Source organism: Ursus arctos, unplaced genomic scaffold, assembly GCF_023065955.2.
Source record: "Ursus arctos isolate Adak ecotype North America unplaced genomic scaffold, UrsArc2.0 scaffold_37, whole genome shotgun sequence".
NCBI lineage: Eukaryota > Metazoa > Chordata > Mammalia > Carnivora > Ursidae > Ursus > Ursus arctos.
This window is the reverse complement of record NW_026623053.1, coordinates 7,841,175-7,854,878: the sequence shown is the minus strand read 5'-3', so window position 1 is coordinate 7,854,878 and position 13,704 is coordinate 7,841,175. Positions and strand designations below refer to the sequence as shown.

The window sequence follows — 13,704 nt, the reverse complement described above, 5'->3', positions numbered from 1 at the left end:
TAACAAACCTCTAAGTTCCTCATACATTGTAAAGTCCTATACAGAAATTAAATATTATTATTGTGATAGCTGACATCCAATATGGTATTAATAAAATGAGGTCGATGGCCAAACATTTGGTCCTCTGAAGTAATATTTTATTCATGATGTAAAAAAGTAAGCAGTTTCTAAAGTACTTCATGTAATTCTAATTGTCGCTCATAGACTCTGAGAATTGAAAATTTAATTTTATATAGTGTTTCATATTGATGAGAAAGAACCCATTTTATCCTCTGAGGAAGAAAACATTTCTTTCCTTCAAGCAGCATAGTTCTTATAGTTCAATATCCAGACTCATAAAAGTTTCTATAAAGGTGAGAGATGGTACACTAGTATTTTCCAAAATCTCTTCCAACACATATTTTGAAAAACTGAAAAATTGTAATTAAAACCCTTATAATTTTCTTTGCTAACATTTGTGTTTTCTGGGTTTTTTTTTATTTTTATTTTCTGAAGGTAGTAAAATATCTATGACCCTTAAAATAGAAATCTCTTAAAGAATCTCTTCATTGCCCATTGGTGTGTGAAGGCAAATTCCAATGACTAGATTTGCTGAGTATAGTATAGCAAAAGGAAGGGAAATACAGGGGTTTTGATTTTCTTAATCCTAAGAAGTAAAAACAGGAGTTAATGTAAAAACTTTTTTGTTCTCAGTCACCAGGGACCTCATATAAAATCCCAGAACCATAACCATGCCAAGTTAATGTGTCAACCATTTGTATAGAAAAAGAAAAGTTATTATTTGCCAGTGCAAACCAACCAGTCCTATATCAGTGAAACAACAAATAAAAGAACATAAAATATATTGGAAACAGAGGACATTGTAAAACTCTCTTCTCCTTCAGGTCCTTTATCCTCCCCTGCAAAGTCAAACTTCTTAATTATGGAAGATTACATTTAATGAGATGCTTTGCATTATACAGAAAGCTGGCCTTCAGACCCATCACACCACGAAGACTTTTTAAGCTAAAGACATCCATGCTTTTTTTTTCCTTAAGCAAAACAAATGGAACCTTCATAAAACTTAACTTACTTGAAATCTCAGCATTTAACACTGTTGCTGGCCTCCTTTTTGAAAGACTTTCTTCTTTTCACTTTAGTGACACGGTATTCCCCACATCCCTGGTTGTTCCTTTTATAGACATCCATTCCTCTACCTGAAGATCAAATGTTTATTTTACTGAGGGTTCTGTCCTCTTCTTGAGTTATATAATGTCCCACTGGGAAATCCCATTTAATGTTATATGCTGATGACTCCTAATCCAGCAAAAACTCCTTCCTGAATTTCAGACTAAAAACCATAACTGCCTTCAGGACATGTGTATTTTCCTGCCCTACTTCAAACTTAATGTGTCCAAAAGTGAATTTAAAATCTTTATCAACTCCAAAATCTATTCTTCTTCTTCTGTTCTTCATCTCAATAAATGGTGCCATCATCCACCTGGTTGCCCAAGCCAGCAACCTGGTGAATTTTTAGACTCTGCTTTTTCCCTCCCTGCCCCATGTCGAACCAGGTATCAACTCCCTTTGTTTTTTCTACCTGAATAAGTCTTTAGTCTCTCTTCAACTCTCTAGCTTTAATTGTAGGCCTATGTAAGTGTTAGTATGGCCCAGGAAATGTGGAAAACTTGAGGCCCCTGGCTCTTTGATATACTCTGTCACTCTCCTATTTCTCTAGGATTAGAAGAGGGGTCAAAATAACTCTAGATTAGTTATAGTTTTTTGAGGTACTCATTCCCTGCACAAATTTGGAAGGCCAACATAAGATAGCAGCCTAAATTTGAGACTCCTTGAGGCTTGAGGTAAAATCAAACGGCCAAGATACTTACATCCTATGCACTGGCCCTTGCACGAATCTGACCACCAGTACTTGTCATCTGTATCACCACGATAGCTTCCTAATGAGTATTTCTGCCTCAAATTTATACCTCCAGTCTACTCACACTGTAATTACATTGATCCATAAGTATTTGAGAATGGAAAACATGAGACTATTCTTGAGGATGTTTTGTTTGAGAATAAAACATGAAATGAATGATTGTAAATATTTTGGAGGTTTTTACCTGAGAAATCTCATCCCCCAAATAGGAAAGTTTAGTTACTTCTCACTTACTTGCTTGTGAAAAAAATTCTAGATGCAGGCTGCCCGTTAAATATCAGATCATTTTTTTCCCCACCACATTATAAAATAAAACACTTGTCCTCTCTTAAAAAAAATAGTGCCAGATACTGCTCTCTTACTTCTTAAACATTTTATTCCAATAGACCAATAACTTTTTTTCTGTTAGAGATATCAATTGTAAAGCTAAGAAGAAATTAACAATAACAATATTCTTTTCTGACTCCATGTATGATGATGACAATGATGGTGGTGATGATGATGGTGATGATGATGGTGATGATGGATGTTCTCTTAGTTCCTTCACAGAAAGGGTACAATTACATCACCTAATCTCCTCCATAAGTCTTCATGACATCCCATTTCTTTCCAGTCCAACAAAGGGCACATTTGTGATGGAATTTATTCCCATTTTCTTTGGGTGCAGTCAACTTTACAACCTTTGTGGTTTACCACTTCATGCTCTCCGTGGTTGGCATGGCCTGGATGACATAAAAGCAGACCTAGTGATACCCTGAAGAAATACAGCACATAACTTCCCAGCCCTGATCCATTTTTTATAGGCTGCAACACTGTCTAAGTGGTTGACTTCCTGGGCTCTATTAATTGCATTCAAGCTTTCTTAAATTTCTTACATGACCAAATTTTAACTAAGAAGCTATAATTAGAAGATTCATAAACTGAGCCAACTGTTTTTCTTATTCTGAAACTGAAAAAAAAAAAAAACACAGTATATTCATAGCATTGCTAGGGTTACTCGGAACTCATGATTCGCAAATGTGGATGTTGTCCACAATTCTTTTATGATTAAGTAGATGCACAAAGGTGACGATCATGAAGAAAATTTTGTGTGTGTGTCAAGACCTATGTGGTTACAAAGATGAAAAAAACAAAAATAAAATTAGGGTCTCAGCCTTCCCAGAAAGCAGACAACATATGGGTGTTTACATAATATGTACAGACAGAACTATAATACAGAACCGAATCTAAACATAAATGTGGCCATTTACCGAGTCTTGATATATGCTAAGAATTGACCAGAATATCACTAATATTTACAACAAAACAAAACAAAACATGCAACGATTTTCCCAATAAGGAAATGGATGCTTGGAAAAACTAAATAATTTGCCCAAAATTGACCAGGTCAGGATTAAACCTAATTCCATCTGCCTGTCTGTCCATAACACCTGTGCTGTTTCATAAGTTCCCGGGAAGAGACTCCAGAGAAATTTTTTGTGTGTTCGAAGTAAGTTGTCTTGGTCCCCAGTTAGAGCCACAGGGGAAGGCTTATAATAAGACTTCGGTGATTTTTATGTTGAAGGAGTTAGTGAAAGGTCTGGAAGCAAATAATTATTCCAGGAAGAAGGAATGGCAAGAAAGACCCCACCACAGTAGGAAAGGGCTGAGCACGTATAGAAGCAGTAAGTAATGTATTCTCCTTGTAGGTTAAGTGAAGGATGGGAAGGGAAGTTGTGGTCAGCTCAGAGGTGGGACTTCATTCAGTAGGCTACATGAAGCCATCTATGTTTTCTGAGAAGCATCATTACTGAAATATAATTGTCCTCTAGGAAGATTTACCTGGCAACGGCATGTAAATGGATAGGTGTGTGGGAGGGGAGACTGAAAGACACATGATAGATATAAAAGATTATTGAAGTAAGCAGATAATGACCTGGGCTGGGACAGTGGAAGTGGGAAAGGAAAGGAGGGAATGTGTATCATAGCTGTCTTCCAAACTCCACAGCCTTGAGAATTGTTATTGCTAACCCCCAAACAATACACTGTGCTTTGAAGCATGGCCAGTTGAGAAGCTGCAAGCCTTGGGAACTGAATGGTTCCATTTAGGTCCGAAGTACTTTTAATTATTGGCCTGCCTTACATTCTAAAAGGCAGGAGAATTTGGAATAAATATTCTTGTGCAGCCTGAGAGGTAATTCACCACTGAAAATGCTTGGTTCTCTATGATGTAGAAAGGGAGAGTTATTAAATGGTATAATCAAACCCCTAGGTGTTTTATTGAGGTCCTGGCATAACCAGTAGGGTGACTTCAATTTCCAGGCTACAGGTTTCTCATTTGGAAAATGTGTATAGTAATAATTATCCTCCTTCCGTCTCCTGGCCGTTGTAGGAAATCAAATGAGATAATTAATGTGGAAGTCCTCTAGAAAACACAAAATCCTCTTTGCTTTTAAGGGTAGGGACTATTTTGTTTATGCCTCTTTGTGGTTCTCATAGTACTGTATTAAACCCCCAGGAGAGGCTAGGAATATCTGTTGAGTGAGTGGTTGCATACAGGAGTTTCGGCAGGAGAACGGCCCTTGTACCAATGTGTTGACGTTGTATGCGATAAATGTGGGCCTATGCTTGTATGCCATGTCATAAGCTTTCATAGGAGGAAGAGAAGAGGATGCAGACATGGTGCTGACCAGCTCCACCACAGAAAACATGAAATACAGTGCAGCTACTCCTGGTTCACTTTCTGCTAGAAATCCTTTAATGCCCACTAAAAAGATGTAAGAGCTACAAAGAAAAAACTCATTTGTGAGGCAAGCACCTAGAGTATTGATAGTATCCCAGAACCGGGGAAGGATTAGAATCTAGGAAGACCAAGAGCTTCATTGCACTATCGCCCAGGGCAGATGGGCCAAGAAGAGGAGTATCCAGTTCGTGTGTGGACTGCGAAGGAGACACTAACACTCTTTCCTGTGACATGACTTTAGTGCGCGGGCATTAGAGAGGGAAAACCAGAGTGATGTGCAAGGGGAAGAGAGAAAGCCACACACCTTCATTCATTCAGCAAATATTTCTTGAGGGTGTAAGTAGGTGCTGAGGGACGTGCATCTTGTGTGAGGTAAAGATTCTATTCTCCAGAAGACGCTCCCTGCGACTCGTGGATTTTGAAGGCAATACCACCCGGTATTAATTTATACACAAGCACATGAAAAATTACGCTTCTGACAAATAATGGAATACAAATAACATGCGACTTTTAAGCCATAAGAGGAATGGTTAATTTCTGAAGATGTTTTCACTAAATTGAAACACATTTACTCTATAACAGACGGAGCACAAAGGAAATAGAATTAAACAAAAGAGGAACTAAAATCAGTGAGCTTGCTTTTCATTTAGTTGAATAATTTCTACTCTAAGAAGATTCTCCTTTGATTATCAGGACGTTGGTTGTTTGGGTTTTGCTTAGAAAAGGAAGGTAGCTTCTGTCCAAAAGTTTCACTGGCGGGTCTTTGTTTCTCAAGGGCAGAGTGAACACCGTATTTAAAAGGTATTAAATTTTACATAAAGGGTGTGGATTTGTGTGACAGTCTTCTAGAGAGATACAAACAGAATAAAAACAAAATCGCAGGAATCCAGCTGGATCCACATTTGGACACAGAGCAAATAAAAAGGCATTGGCAATGTAGTTCCAAATGGAAAACATTCACAAAGAAGGAAGCGAGGGAATATAAATTTCTGAGGAGAATCTGGCAATTGCCAAGATCATCTGTTTCCCATGATCTCACGGATAAGACATAGTTTGCCTTTCCTTCCCACTTGCAAATTCTCTCTCATTTTTAATCATACATTTATTTTCAATAGATGGGATTTATATTTAAACATGTAGCCTATCCCATTGGTAGGTTTGGGCAAGGAAAGCTGGCAGAAAAGCAGAGAAGAGCCAAAGACACAGGCCAATAGGAGATGCGATGCATTAAAGGAAGGGATTACTATACATGGGTGTGTTTTTCTTCCCTCCGCCCAGCTTCCCCCGCCCCCTTGACTAAAATAACATTTTTCTATCTTTTTTTTTTTTAAAGATTTTATTTATGTATTCGACACAGATAGAGACAGCCAGCGAGAGAGGGAACACAAGCAGGGGGACTGGGAGAGGAAGAAGCAGGCTCATAGCGGAGGAGCCTGACGTGGGGCTTGATCCCGTAACGCCGGGATCACGCCCTGAGCCAGAGGCAGACGCTTAACCGCTGTGCCACCCAGGCGCCCCAACATTTTTCTATCTTGAACCTGAGTCCTTATCTGAGGTCACAGCTCTATTTCTTTCCAGTTTAAATGACATAGTCACTTTATTCCGTATTTTATTTTGTGTTATCTACAATCATGTAACACTCCTACGTATGGGAAATTGTAACTTCAAACACAAAAAGTCTTCTTGTTTGCTGTTGATACAAACTTATTTGGTGGCATTTAAAAGATCAATCGTGAATTTTAATATTCATAAACACGCTACCCTAAAAAGAGATGTTGCTTTTTTCTCCCCCCAAATTTGGAAGTACGCGAGGTATTTACCTGAACACCTTTGAGGGATCTGTCTCAGTTTTCAATTTGATAACTTAACGTGCGTCTACACATCGCCAACAAAGGAAAACATTAGAGAGCTCTCGTTTCCAGATAGTTCAGACCGTTGCCCTTCAGAGACATTTTGGAGACAGAATAATATGTCTAATAATTTCAGCCAACCTAGGTATTTATCACAGCTTCAAACAGGCAGTAATTCACTTATATTTATTTTCTCAGAATGTAACACTCGTCTGAATTAAACATTATGATACATACCTGCCCTAGTATAAACTATTTTTTCAAATTTTCGTAGTCAAGATTTCTTTCTCAGAGAAGAAAATTAGACAGGTGCAGCACACCAAATGAGATGAACTTTGTCCTCAAAGAAAATTGGTTTTTCCTTTTCAATTTCATTTCAAAGAGATCTGACAAGTGTGGCTTTGAACAAACTTTAACAGCACAATATCCTTTGTGTAAGTTTCCCCTTGTCAGCTTTTCCATTCCAGCAGGAACTTAGAACAAAGTGGATGTTGCCCTTTGAGTTGAGAACTTCATCAGCTGAATGAACACTAGCATAGTGCAGTGAAATTGAGGGCATACTCTCTCCTCGAATCTCAACAGCGCAGTGTCTCAACAAATATAATTTCTCTATCTGGTGCAAGAAGAGACACTAGCTGTACATTGGGTTTCATCCACTCTCCTTCTTCCTCTCTCACAGGAAAAGCCGAAGTATCTGGCAGTGCACCCACTTGAAACTGCAGATTATGGGAAGAAGTCTCGCATTGTGTGTGGAGCACAAATACACGTTATTTTGTGACGTTGTTTGGTCCTACACTGTTTTATACCAGAATCACAGGGAGCCTGATGTGCGAGGTACAAAGCCAGAATTTCAGGTGTGTTTTGTTTTCCTATGCATGAAAGGGGAAAAAAATATGTTTTTTCTATTTGTTTGGCTTTGTTTCGTTTTTAACCTGTTGTAGCTTTGCAACCATTTCAAAGTGAAATTCAAAAGCAGAGGGAAAAAAAGTACACAGGAAACCGCTTCACAGAGATTCTAATCTTTATTACACAAAAGCTTGTTACGGCTATTCATTCCCTAGAGTTTTCGATTGTGTATAAATTGTGCGACTTTATGCTGGTAACTAACTGCTCTGACATGTTCATTTTTTCCTTGCATATTCTCCGAACTTTCTTACGGTTTTTTATTACAATTGCCCCTTGCTATCTTTTACTTTCTCTTGGCTCCAACCCTTCCTTTCATCTTCTTTTTTTTCCCCCTGTGCATTAATATTTAAAGACTGTACTAGTGTCAAACATTCATGTAGAGACAACTTAAATGCAAAGTGGATAAGGTTCCAGAATAAGTCCATGCCCAATTTAATTACAGCATTTTGATTAACACAGATTGTAAGTAGCTTGAACTAAGAATTTTAAGTTGTTCAGCTTGAATCTTACAAAGGCTAACCAGAGATGAAGTGTAACTTTGACTCAGAAACTGCCAGAAAACACTCTGATTAACCAATTTAGATGTACTATCTCATTAGGGATCTAAATATCTTTGGATCACAGAAATTCATGTTTATTGATAAGATAAAATATTTATTATCCAGAGAGCTGAATTAGCAAAAAGAACAGCTCTAATCAGGTGCTCACTCCCAAAGAAAAGAAGAATATTGGTTGGAACTGAAAATGTGATACTTAGGAGCAAACCCGGCTTGTTTATGCAAAGGCCATGCTTCTTGCCAGCCAATTCAGTCTCCTTGAAAGGTTGGAGTTGATGAAGTCTGTGGCCAGGTTTCTAAATGGGTTCGATAGATAATGACTGCCCATAGCTACCGCTAATTGAGAATAATGGCTGGGCAGGGAGGGAAGGACACAGAGCAGAGATGGAAGAAATCTACTCCAGAGTAGGAGCCTGAAAACACCCCCAAGGACACAGGGAATGAAACCCAAGCCTTTTACTGAACCTAATATTTACTGAATTATATTTACCGAGATAACCTTATCTTTACTGAATTTAGTTGACCTAAATTTTTCTTTCTGGATGAATATAATGGTGTTTCTCTAAACAGTTATAAGGAAGATAAGGATATGTCATAAGCTTCTGTAATATATTTCCTTGCTCTTGGCAAAATTTATATATATATATATATATATATATATAGAGAGAGAGAGAGAGAGAGAGAGAAGTATCTATCTAGATGTATGTAGAGAGAGACAGAGAGAGAGAAAGCCATCAACAAATTTACAGCTTTTTCATCTGAAGAAACATGAAAATAGAGGCTACTCTAATTTCTCTTTGTGTAAGATTTCATTTTGTGTTAACTTGTTTTGTTGTTATTAAAGGCATCTCAAATGGAGATAAGATCAGGTCTGAGTTATACAAAGATTGAGGGCAATATTAAATAAGGCAATTGTTGTTCTTTAAATTTTTCTTTGATTTCTAAAATTCTAAAAACACTGTGAATTCAGAGGTTGGTACTCATGGATTTTAACAGACTATAATTTTTGATGGAGTAAAATCATATGAAAGAGCATGCTCTATTCTACACATTTTAATCATATCAAAGACAGAGTAAGTTCAAATACCTTTTCAAAGCCAATACCCTTTCAAAATAGGATAATCAGCCAGGTAGGACCATTTGCCTGCTGGCATTTTGCTCAAATTATAATTAGAAGTGATAACACATACAACTCTCTCACACATATACAATCCCCATTCATTCTAGCTTTGTAGACTCATCACACAGAAGAGATCAAGTCTAAGACCTATCGGAGTACTTGACAATATTTTTTGTTTGGATGAATTTTGCCTGGCAAGGCTTACTAGATGAAGTGTAAAGGGGAGCTGTCAGAACATTTGTGCATCTCATGACTGTAGCTCTTGACACATATTACGCATTGATTTCCTCTAAGAAGGAAGTTTTCTAAACACAAAGAAGGTGTCTCCTGCATGTTGGGTCCCATAGGCATCCTCATGCCTGTTCTGGTCCATGACGGTTTACTGAACATAAATTCTGAAGCTAGTGACTATAATATTAGGGGAATCAGAAATTAAAAGGGGGCAACTATTCAACATAAATATTATAAATATATCATAATCCAACCATCTCTTATCTGCTTTTCCATAATTGATAATTACACATAATTCTAGTGAGACATCTTTTTAGTTTCCTCTTCTTTGGGGCCTAATATACTAGTTGATTCCAAGGCTAAGTAGCATATTTATTCCTTGGAAATTAGAGTTCAATATGGTACCCTATTAAAATAATATATGGTGGCATTAGCAGCATGATTATTACAAAAATGGATTCAGAGCAATGAGCCAAATTTGACCAGGGGACTGTGCAGCTATAAATCTACCAGAATCGCATGAGGCATTGTTTTACTGACAAGAAATTCCTGTGCACGGGCCCCTTGAGACATGTTAGTTAGACTCGTAGGCACAGAATGCAAGAATATCAAGCACTCTGTCCGAGTGCTAAAAAGGACTCATCTAAGCAAATAATGTCCATCGAGAGAAAAAAAAGGCAGCATTTCTGTATGAAATGTGAGTCCTCACTAATTTCTATATTTGGAGGAACATCAAATGGACATTAAAGTAAAACTCCTAAAATGACTGTATATAATAGTGACAAGCTTCACAATAAAGTTTAGTGCCCGGCGTGATGACAAATTATAACCTCTTGCCCATAACTGAGGTCTGGTTCTGGGCAAAATTATAACTCAAACGAAATTTATCTTTTTCGTCCATGCTTTGCATTTCTATGCCTTTTCCCCACTGGCTACTTCATCCCTTTCATCCCAGGCCCAGTCATCTTGGGTGCTCACTTTTCTTAGAAGGCGAAATAACAGCCTACTGGGTTCGGAAATGCCCTTATTATAACTTCGTCTGCACACTACTATTTATCATAAGGAAAGGGAACCTGACATGTTAGCTGAATTGCTCAACATCACTCAAACACTTCATAGCAGGTTCTCAAACAGAACTCCTCCTTTCTTGACTGATAGGATGCAATGTGTCCTCCCCCTAGGATGGCTTTTATTAACAGCAGGTAAATCATTAAGCCCAAGTCTGTATTACTGGTGGCGAAAGTGGAGACAGCAGCAGGTTGCTGGTGCTCTGGGTATGGGTGCGGGGTCAGGTGGAGCTTACCGTGGAAGCCTCGCAAAGTTACCTTTGCATTTTGGAGAAAACCTCCACCAGTAATTCCTACATGTGGGAAGCAAAATATTTCATACAGCCTCATCGAAATTTCCAAGAGTAGGCAGAAAGAACTCTTGGTTTTTCTGGAGAAAAAAGCTGCTTAATGGCACTGTGGAAGTCTTTTCAATCTAACATTTTCTTCTTTAAAACAATGAAGGAAAAAATGTTATTTCTTTAATGTTCCATCGCTAGTTTATAAATTGTTTGAAGAATGTTCAGACTCATCAATTACTTCCTCCTTGTTGCTTTTACATGCAAATACCGTCTGTTTCTCCACACCGACTGCATAGGGGCTCTCAGCATGTCTGAAGCAGCTCTTCGCAGATACTGATGTGCACAGACAGCTCCTGGGCCGGAGAGGTTACAGCCCTGAAGAGCTCCCAGGTGATGCCCATGCTGTTCCTCTGGGGTTGAGTACAGGTGTTGCCATAGCCTGAAGCAAGGATGCCAGCCTGAGGGTCATAAGATTTGGGTTTGAGTCTATGTCCTAGCCATGTGCTTTTAGGGTACGTACAAATGCCCTGGTGTGGTTCTGCCACTAACAACCCCAATAACTTGTCATGAGCTTCCTTGCCTGTAAATGACAATTGTCTTACTTTGGCTGCTTCTAGAATTGTTGGAAAATCAAATGATATGAAGCATTGAAATGCTTCATAAATTACAAAGTACTATATGATTAATGTTAGTTATTAATGTATTATTCAAGGCTCTCTTCTAACTGGTCTATGAGGACCAAAATCTACTGGCAGGAAAAAGAAAATTGGGTTGTGTCTACCATTTATTAGTATCACAGCATCAAAGTTCAGGAAAAACATGGGCAATGAGTGTTTGAAAGAGACTCCATCCCTAATTACTAAAAGTATGTTATTGAAAAATGAGATTAATAAGCTTGTTATACTAGAAAGGTTTTTGCCTCAGTACAATGCTTAGTGATGGGGAAGGGGCAATGCAATGGGCACTATGATATCCTGCTAGGGAGAGTGGAAATTGATACTTGGTTTCTATAGAGTATTTTGGAAGTATGTGTTAAGGGCCTTAAGAAAGTGTTTATTGTTAGACTTAGTAACTTCAGTTCTAGAAAACTACCTTAGGAAATAAATAAAGGTATGGTTCAAAAAATAGTTTATATAGGGGCTCCTGGGTGGCTCAGTCAGCCAAGTGTCTGACTCTTGATTTTGGCTTAGGTCATAATCTCAGGATCCTAGGGTCGAGCCCAGCTTTGGGCTCCACACTCAGTGGGAGGTCTGCTTGAGGATTCTCTCTCTCTCTCCCCCTCTTCCTCTGTCCCTCCCCCCACTTGTGCTCTCTCTCTCTCAAATAAATAAATAAATAAATAAATAAATCTTAAAAAGTAGTTTGTATATCAAAATTTCCATTACAGAATTAGTATCATAGTAACCTTTTGCAAGATCCTAAATGGCGAAAAATAAGAGTACGGCTAAATAAATAAAGCGTATCAATATCACAGAACATGGAGTCAAAACACTTGCACTTTTAAATTTTTAATTCAAAGGTAAAAACAAATCAGCTATACTTCAGAGTAAATTTTGTGAAATAGAAGAGTTTTAGTATATAGTATAATCTCAAATGCTTTAAATATGTATTAATATTTTTGACCTTAGTAGTATCACTTCTAGGAGACTGTCTACCTGTTCCCATTCTCACAATTGAAGTAACCAACTTCATAAAATTATGCCTAGTTCTGGGGTTCTATTAAGTCTATGACAACTTGTGAAAAAATGTGGTTCAACTACTATTCTTTAAAATTCACAGGGTGGCATTTTCAGGGCCCTTGCATTACCTTTGCTCCACTTTCTGAAATTCTAATTTAGTTTTAATAGAGCATACTGTTCAAAAGATATGTATTGACACCTCTAAATATCTGATAACTCTCCTGGGTATGTTAGGAATTCAGGGATGAATGTGGACGCAACCTTAATGTAGATCTCCTACGAGTGAGCTAATACCATATAGTCACAGATATTGCAGTGTGATTGCAACGATGTAACCATAGAGAGAAACACACACACACACACACACACTCCTCTGGAAGACCAGAGAGCACACTTCTTCTTTTTTTTTTTTTTTTTTTAAGATTTTATTTATTTATTTGACAGAGAGAGAAACAGCCAGCGAGACAGGGAACACAAGCAGGGGGAGTGGGAGAGGAAGAAGCAGGCTCATAGCAGAGGAGCCTGATGTGGGGCTCGATCCCAGAACGCCGGGATCACGCCCTGAGCCGAAGGCAGACGCTCAACCGCTGTGCCACCCAGGCGCCCCCAGAGAGCACACTTCTGTTGAGGCAATGATGGGATGACTGTGGTGAAAGTAGACCGAAGAATGAGTGGGACAGGTGTAGTGGACCAGAATGGAGGGAGAAGAGTTTCTGATACAGAAACTAATAAAAGCAAAGGCAACAAACACAAAATCATGCTACATCTAGGAATATTGGATTCTTCTTTCTGGATTACAACCTTGGACAGGTTAGGAAAAAATGTGAGACAGCTTTGCTGGCATCAGATCAAGTTTTAGGCCAAGTACCCTACCTTCATCTTACAGGTCATGGGAAGTCATTGAAGGTCTTTAAGCAGCAAAACTACACAATTAAAGCCATATTTTAGGAAGATTATTCTGATGTTGATGTCTCGATGAGTTTTATGGGAAACTAGGTCTAGGGAGTTCACACAAGACAGAGAAACCACAATTCCACACCTATCTTAGTAACTGTACTACTTATGTTGCCCTGAAAAAGTTCCTTCTCCTTTCTGAGATTTAGTCTACTACCAGCACAAATATACCTTTATGTGAATTAGAGGAGGAACCCATTGGGCAGGTGGAGCCCATGAGCACACTACACTGTTTACGAAGCAGACAGTACCTTTGTCCAAAGAAAAAACCTTCCTCCAGGGCTCTGAGTAGACTTTTTGCAATATAATATGGGGGGAGGCATATTGAGTGTAACTTGGGTTGAGTTTTAGCTCTCACTCTCCACTTAGCCTGGCATGGACTCACAGTACACTTATCTGTGACTTGAGAATACGAGATC

General features: G+C 38.4%; 2 long non-coding RNA genes across 2 annotated transcripts in view; one reads left to right on the top strand and one right to left on the bottom strand.

The window, feature by feature from the left end:
- LOC123000351 (uncharacterized) overlaps positions 1-13,704 on the top strand; it is a 75,221-nt gene that overhangs the window by 45,774 nt on the left and 15,743 nt on the right. The window contains exons 7-8 of the long non-coding RNA XR_006408306.3: positions 7,170-7,344; positions 10,949-11,042. This is a non-coding gene — a long non-coding RNA (uncharacterized LOC123000351). The remainder of the gene's footprint in view (positions 1-7,169; positions 7,345-10,948; positions 11,043-13,704) is intronic.
- Positions 1-13,704, bottom strand: part of LOC125283363 (uncharacterized) — a 34,867-nt gene that overhangs the window by 17,095 nt on the left and 4,068 nt on the right. The gene's annotated exons all lie outside the window — the stretch shown is intronic.